The sequence below is a fragment of the Anabrus simplex genome, chromosome 1, assembly GCF_040414725.1.
Source record: "Anabrus simplex isolate iqAnaSimp1 chromosome 1, ASM4041472v1, whole genome shotgun sequence".
NCBI lineage: Eukaryota > Metazoa > Arthropoda > Insecta > Orthoptera > Tettigoniidae > Anabrus > Anabrus simplex.
This window is the reverse complement of record NC_090265.1, coordinates 1,638,803,285-1,638,811,871: the sequence shown is the minus strand read 5'-3', so window position 1 is coordinate 1,638,811,871 and position 8,587 is coordinate 1,638,803,285.

Here is an 8,587-nt window from a genome sequence, read left to right as displayed (position 1 = left end):
AGCACGTTCATACACAAATTCACTCATACCTTAAATAATCCAGATGCCTTAATACTACAATTAACAGTAGGTTGAGCGTTGTATTAAAATTGACTCCACATTTCGATATTTTGGGGGCCACAATGTTATAGCCTACATTTGAACAGCTTGGAATCATTTCTCAAAGGAAAGAGTACCTATAATAGGTTTCGGGATAGCACTCGCATACATACGGAGTCATTAAGGAAGAAAGTTGAAAATATTAGAAAATAGAATTATAATTGAGGATAACTGAATAGGACAAATTTATGTAAATACCAAGCGGATATATTGAAAAATGAAATGTCCGTCACTAAATAGTAAATACAGTATATGAGTTAAGAAAATAAAAAATGTGGTAACAGAGGAGAAATTAAGGGCGCAGGGATTCTTACGTAAACAGATGAGAAGATGACTTACGGTGTAATTACTTAAGCCTAAAGAGGCAAGACGGAGGCAAGAACGCAAAGGGGAAAACAGAAATAGATGAGAAATACAATAAAAATTATAGCAAATGCCAGAACACACCCTACGGTGTGAAATAATGGGTTACACTCCGCGGTACTGTTCAAATATTAACAGCACCGCCTTAGTGCTATTCGTGGACGATTGTAACCCCCAACGGTATTCCGTAAATATCCCGCAGAATGGCAGTTTGACGTCTGTCATGCTTTCTACCCAAAGAACTACCACGAGTTTACAGGAAAGATGACGAAAATGGCATTCTTTACTTCCCTGCTAGCAAGCAGCCATAGACGTTGCCATGTAACCAGTAGGTTCATTGTCGGTCTATCGATCACTCAGTGCAGAGCATGAAAGCCGCAGAAAATAGTACTTTTCTCCGTCATTTGAAGAGTAAGCGAAATTATGTATATAACAAAGGCTGTTTAAAATTAAGGTACGTTTCACATACAGCGCACGGATTTTACAGAAAATCAATAGTATAAGAGAAAATGGAAGAAAAGTGTTCTGATTATCCTATAAACCCCAGTCTATTCAGTGATTTTTAAATCTAAACCTTCCCCTGGATGAGTATACTCTAAATATGAAGTTTGGTCGAGGACTATCCAACCATTTTGCTGTGATGGTGGAACAAACAGACAAAAAGACACGAAAAATAAAAACCACTGATACGGTCTTGAGTTGACCTAAAACGAATAAATATCTAAAAAATTATCAAAAAAGGAAATTATTCAGACAGCGACCCCCTACAACTGTATTTTTATAGATTTTGTGAAGAATGTAACATTTTTGTACATATAAGCAAGGAGTTCAAGGAGGGACAAGCACAGGACAAAAATAAATAAATCGAAATCAGAAGTAATGGAGTGCAGTCGAACGAAGTCAGGTGATGCAGGAAATATTAGATTAGGAAATGGTCTTAAACGAAGAAGATGGATGTTGTTACTTGGGTAGTAAAATAACTGACGATGGCAGAAGTATGGAGGACATAAATTGCAGACTAGTACAAGCAAGGAAGGCCTTTATTAAGAAAAGAAATTTGCTCGCTTCGAACATTGATATAGGAATTAGAAATATGTTTTTGAAGATTTTCATCTGGAGCGTTGCATTGTAAGGAAGTGAAACATGGACAACAACTAGCTCAGAAAGAAAGAGAATAGAAAAGCTTTTGAAATGTGGTGTTACAGAAGAATGCTGAAGGTGAGATGGGTATATTGAAGCATCGATGGAGAGATACTGAATCGAATTGGTGAGAGGAGTCCGATTTGGCCAAATTTGACGAGAAGAAGAGATAGAATGATAACGACACATCTTAAGACACCCAGAACCGCAATAATAATAATAATAATAATAATAATAATAATAATAATAATAATAATAATAATAATAACGTTATTTTCTTTACGTCCCACTAACAACATTTACGGTTTTCGGAGACGCCAAGGTGCCGGAATTTAGTCCCGCAGGAGTTCTTTTACGTGCCAGTAAATCTATCGACACGAGGCTGACGTACTTGAGCAACTTCAAATAACACCGGACTGAGCCAGGATCGAAACTGCCAAGTTGAGGTCAGAAGGCCACCGCCTCAATCAACCCTCTGAGCCACTCAGCCCGGCCCAGGACTTGTTGAGTTGGTTTTTGAGGGAAGTGTGGGCGGTAGACCAAGGTATGAATATTACAAGCAGATTACAGCTGATGCAGGATGTAGTAGTTACGTAGAAATGAAAAGAATAGCACAGGGTAGGGTGGCATGGAGAGCTGCATCAAACTAGTCTATGGACTGATTTTTCAAACAACAACAAGCAATAATTACTTTATTTAGAAATGCGTATTTATTTCATTTTCAGGGCACGAGGGCGACAGGAAATTAGCTCTAACAATAAATGATGTAAAATACTCCACCTGGTGGCCATGATCGTTAAGGCTTCTATTCCGATACCGAGGTTAGCCGGTTGAAGTCCCGTTGGTCGAAACACGTTTCACCGTCAGAATGCTGGCGGGCAGGGTAGGAGAAATGGTGGAATACAATTTCTAATCATTAGACTGCGTGTCAAAGGCCTGGAGTCAATTCAAAATCTCTCCGCAGTGTTCATATCGAGTGAGGGCATATGACGCTGTCGATGATGATTCGTGCAACTCATATGACCTAAAATAGACGATGAACTGTTTTTGAGCTGTGTGAAACTAAACAGAGGGGTCTGAAGGGAGATTCTGGATTCTGTTCACTTATTTTATTAAAAACATTCACAACGCACTGCCTATGGTCACTTCTGAGCGGTTTTCCTCTTTTGTGCTTCACTACAGGCGATGGTCCTACCTCTTGCTCCATTTCTCTCACTATGAATACCGACACTGACAGCTGCTGCAAGATGCAACACCTTATCTCCACACTGTACAGCTTAGGACTTTCCCTCACTATGAGAAGACTTCCTGCATTACACCAAATACAGTAGAGACAATACACGACAATTACGGATTTCGCCTTGCTAAAATGGGAGACAATTCGACGGTGGCGCTCCTAGTGACTTGGTGACTTGACCTGAACACATCGCGCTAAATTCAAATATCAAAGGAAATGTATATACGGAAATGGATAAATAAATTACGTCTAGAAAGACAGTGGTATTGAGATATTAACTTCGAAGTTGCTAAAGCAATTCTGGATAAATGAATGAAGAATTATTTAAAAGGTTATTATTCAAAGACTGAAATTAGACATATAAACAAGGTGTGAAATGGACTGCTGTGAAATGGCTTGATCTTTCATTTATGCATTACTTTTTTAGCTTTAGCATACCTGCCTGAAATCTTACGGTTGGATTTGTCTTTTTTCCTCATTTAAAAACAATGTATCATCACATTAAGACATTTGTCAATAAAAATATCGGCACATTCCTTACACATATGATGCAATGAATTAACATTTAATAGCTGGACAATTTTCCTCTTAACATGAAGCCTACTAACAGAAAGAAAATCTATAAAATCCCGGCTTTAATCTGAGAAGAGGGATAAAAGAAAGAAAAGTTCGAAAATGTTGTCGATAGTGATGCTTTGAGGAATATTTACGTACAATTAGAGTAAAAATGTAACATACCCTTGGCTGTATAGTCGAGGATTTTTAAAGTCGCTGGCCTGGAAATGATCTGAACAGATCTTATAATTCTTATACAAGCGTAACGTCCCTTCTTTCTTGTACACTTTATCCAAATCGCTTCTGTGACATTTCAAAACCCACAGATCACACCTACAACAACACATCGGTATTGAAGGTTAACTGCTGCACTATACAATAAAATATGCGTATTATATTTTAAGCCCGTTAAAACATGGGTCGAGCAGGTCAGAAGATTATGAAGTACTATAAAAATCTCTGTCACTGGAAGAATAGATATGCAAACACAATATTACTTACATGTTCTTGTCACGAGGGAACCTGAAGAACGAGCGCGCATTTTTCTCTACTTCGTAATTACTGCAGCCAAACACAGCACATACCTTTCCCCCCATGTTGAGAGGAGATATCAAGGAATGACACACGCTACTATTTAATTATGTCAACTCACTGAAAACGCATAAATAACACCAAAAACTTCACACAAAAATACATGTGCTCTTATGACAGAATCAGTACCGTTCAGGTCTATCCGCTAGAGTGAGCTCCAATAGCTGTCCCTCGATATCTCGCTCAGTGTCGTGTATTGTCTCTACTGTATTTGATTACACCACGCCTTCTGCCTTCATATCTCGTTATAATCACTGTTTTATTTAAAAAAAATATAGATATACACCGGTATATATGACAACCATATTTTAATTTGATTACGTACTCTTTCAGACTATCTAAATGTAATAAACTAAGATAAAATTAAATTAATGCGACGTACTACTTTTCTTCGAGCTCGCATACAGTCCAGTGAGTGCGACGGTTACTTCTCCAATCAACTACGTCTGTGTCCACGTGCAAAGCCAAGGTGCTCCGTCTATTTGTTTACATCAGGATTAAACTCTCTTGAAAAATCATATAGCACATCATTCGTTTGATCTCAACTCCTCTGATAAGGTTGACATCAGGAAGAGCGTCCAGTCGTATTCGGTTACGTCCCAGAAGCGACCTCGCCGGATGCCGCTAGCGACCGAGGAGATTAAGCATCGTGCCGCCTGCGACCAATCTGTCAGTCACTGTTGTTGTGTATTTAAGGAATCGCCGATGTGGCAGATTGCCTATCTTTGGTTTACCTAGTCTTTATTGAAATGAAATGAAATGGCGCCTGGCTTTTAATGCCGGGGGTGTTCGAGGACAAGTTCGGCTCGCCAGATGCAGGTCTTCTGATTCGACTCCCGTGGGCGACCTGCGCGTCGTGATGAGAATGAAATGATGATGAAGACGACACATACACACAGCCCCCGTGCCAGCGAAATTAACCAATTAAGGTTAAAATTTCCGACCCTGCCGGGAATCGAACCCGGGACCCCTGTGACCAAAGGGCAGCACGCTAACCATTTAGCCATGGAACCGGACAACTGAAATAATTTCAGAGAATTTGGAAATTAATCGAACATTTCCCTTGGTAAATTATTCCAAGTCCGCCTCTGTGGTGTATTGTTTAGTGTATTAGATGCCACCCCCGAAGATCCGGGTTCGATTCCCGGCTCGGCGACGAAATTTGAAAAATGGTACGAAGACTGGAACGGGATCCACTCAGCCTCGGGAGATCAACTCAGTAGAAGGGGGTTCGATTCCTATCTCAGCAATCCTGGAAGTGGTTTTCCGTGGTTTACCACTTCTCCAGGCAAATACCGGGATGGCACCTAACTTATGGCCACGGCCGCTTCCTTCCCTCTTCCTTGCCTATCCCTTCCAATCTTCCTATCTCCTCACAAGGCCCCTGTTCAGCATAGCATGTGAAGCCATCTGGGCGAGGTACAGGTCCTCCTTCGCAGTTGTATCCCCCGACCCAATGTCTCACGCTCCAGAACACTGCCCTTGAGGCGGTAGAGTTGAGATCCCTCGCAGAGTCCGAGGGAAAAACCAATCCTCGAGAATAAACGGAAATAGAAAGAAAGAAATGATTTATTCCAATCCCTAACTCCCTTTCTGACAAACTAATATTCACTTCAATTTGTCCTCTTGATTTCCAACTTCATCTTCATATGGTGATCTTTCCTACTTTTAGAAGCACCACTCAAACGTATTCGTCTACTAATGTCATTTCACGCCGTTTCTCCACTGACAGCTCGGAACATATCGCTTAGTAGAGTAGCTCGTCTCCTTTCTCCCAAGTCTTAGTGTAACTGTGCAAGCTACAGACCTGCAAATTACGGTATTGTGATCCTCTCTCCAAGATCTATAGTGTTAATTTGGTGCATCAGTTACCTTTCATGCTGTATATTCTGGAATGTGGTTTGATTGTGTAACACAATCTCACGAAACTTCAAAGTATCTGAATAATTGCTACCATTTCCTCTGATTACCTTGAACTTTTTCAAACTATTTTTAGTGCATACATTTTAGTGCTGGGAGTGTCCGTGGACATGTTACGCTCGCCAGACCTCCAGCTCCTTTACCCGGTACACCCCATGGCAGTGAGTTACATGGACTACTGTGTGAGGGTGTTGTCTGTGGGTGTAATTGTAATTGTGTCCGGCTCCATGACTAAATGGTTAGCGTGCTGGCCTTTGGTCACAGGGGTCCCGGGTTCGATTCCCGGTAGGGTCGGGAATTTTAACCATCATTGACTAATTTCGCTGGCATGGGGGCTGGGTGTATGTGTCGTCTTCATCATCATTTCATTATCATCACAACGCGCAGGTTGCCTACGGGTGTCAAATCAAAAGACCTGCATCTGGCGAGCCGAACTTGTCCTCGGACACTCCCGGCACTAAAAGCCATGCGCCATTTCATTTTTTATTGTATTTATACGGGCTAGGAATGGGAAGAAAGTGGTCGTTGCCATGAGAAAGGTACCATCCCGGGTTTTGGCTGGAAATGAAAATGGGAAACCATGAAAAACCATTTTCGTGGATGGCTGACGGGGAATTCGAACCCAGCCGTCTCCCTACATAGCCGTAGGGGAGAGAGGGGCAATTGCACGCATCTAAGGTAAAACACCTGTATAGGGTACTATGCTGGATCCAAAATTTCTACAATACTTCAGTAAGATAGGAAATATAGTGAAGAATACGGAGTGTGGAATACAAGTACACAGGTAGTGAAGTATCCGAGTCTTCTATCAGAATATACAAATTGGTTTTGCATACCATTACCCACCCATGAGGGGCAATTGCACGCACTACTTCTTTCACCACAGCAGAGACAAACATCGTTGGTGGTGTTCCTCCGTGGCTACCCAGACACTACTTCTTCAGTGTAATCAACATTATCATCATCTTGACAAAGTTTATCATCACATATTTCATCTGAAGAATTGTTGTTGTCTTGGAAAAGTACCTTCTTTGTCTTCTTCATGTTCGTGATTTTGCAACTCGAGTCTTCCTGACAATATGTATAATCGTTTCTTTCTTTCCAACTCCTCTAATACTGATTTTCTGGGTGTGGCTGTAAAAATTTCAGAGTGCTGCTTAGGCCAAGACCTTTGGGTTTTCGCACAAAATATTAATGCTCTGATAGGGATAGGAGAGAAATTGATACAACAACGATTCCGTTTTCCTTGCAAAAATTAAAGGAGGAAAGGGATGTGTGACTCGGAAAGAAGAGTTGGATTCTTCACTGATGATTGCGTGTGTGCAGCGAAATGCTTGAGCCACGTCAGGAACAAGTCCTCATTCATCCATCCTGATTTGGGGCACACGTAAATGATTCCTGGAGGGCCCCCACGTGTTATTGTAGTGGACATCCTCACACCAGGATATACAGTATAAACATGGGTGGTATATAATTACCCGTAGGATTCATGGCGAAACATACAGCAATATTTCGTCCTCGTTGTAAGCTGGTCGCTGTCCTTACTTGCTTTTGACCTTTGCGGGCAATTATTGGAGGTGGCTTCTGGACGGTCGAAATGCTGGTTTCGACAATGTTATAAATACGTGACGGCGGAAACTTACGTTTTTCATTGACAGTCAAGAGATTATGATAAAGTCTTTCAACTTCTGCTTTATTAAATGATAAAATTCTGCTTACGCTAGTCGCTTCGTGCTTCCGCAGACTGAGTTCTGGGTTTCTTGTCAAGAAATCTTGCGGCCAGTCCTTGCCGGCCAGCTAATTTAGTAGTGTTGTTAACATTGTTAGAAAGATTGTTCCTGTCCGCAAATTCATAGGCAACACGACGTAGAATAGCCGCAATAGACGTAAAATAGCCTAGCCAACTGAAGAAGGTGAGAATAGAATTGTACGCACTGAAGGGGTAATGAGACGCAGAGCGCGTCTGTCGTGCCATTTTATAACGATGAAGGAAAAAAAAGAAATCACTTGTGTATCACAAGATATCGCATTTCACATTAAGAAAACTGAAGACTTTCGAGAAAAAAGTGGACAGTTTAGTACGTACCTTAATATAAATTCAACTCTTCTGATGAAAAAAACTGAAATGGCGTATGGCTTTTAGTGCCGGGATGTGTCCGAGGACTTCGGCTCGCCAGGTGCAGGTCTTTTAATTTGACTCCCGTAGGCGACCTGCGCGCCGTGACGAGGATGAAATGATGATGAAGACGACACATACACCCAATTAACCAATTATGGTTAAAATGTCCAACCCTGCCGGGAATCGAACCCGGTACCCCTGTGACCAAAGGCCAGCACGCTAACCATTTAGCCATGGAGCCGGACAACTCTTCTGATGTAAGATAATGTAACGAAACAAATATGTTTGCACAGCACAAGAAACATACGCAACTGAGGCTGGCATTCTGCTCGCATGAACGTTATGGTGACTCCCAATTAGATTGAAGCAGATTACAGAGTGCTTGCTACCATGGGAGGAGATTAAGAGGGGTGCGTCCCATTGCCCCTTCTCCCTAACAGGCAATGCCGTAACGCACTGAGATAGCCTGTCGGGACAGGGCCGGACCTCACAGCTGGCCCCAACCGTCGGCTGGCCGGAGAACGGTTTTCCGTGGTTTTCCATTCTCCTGCACTAAGGTGAAT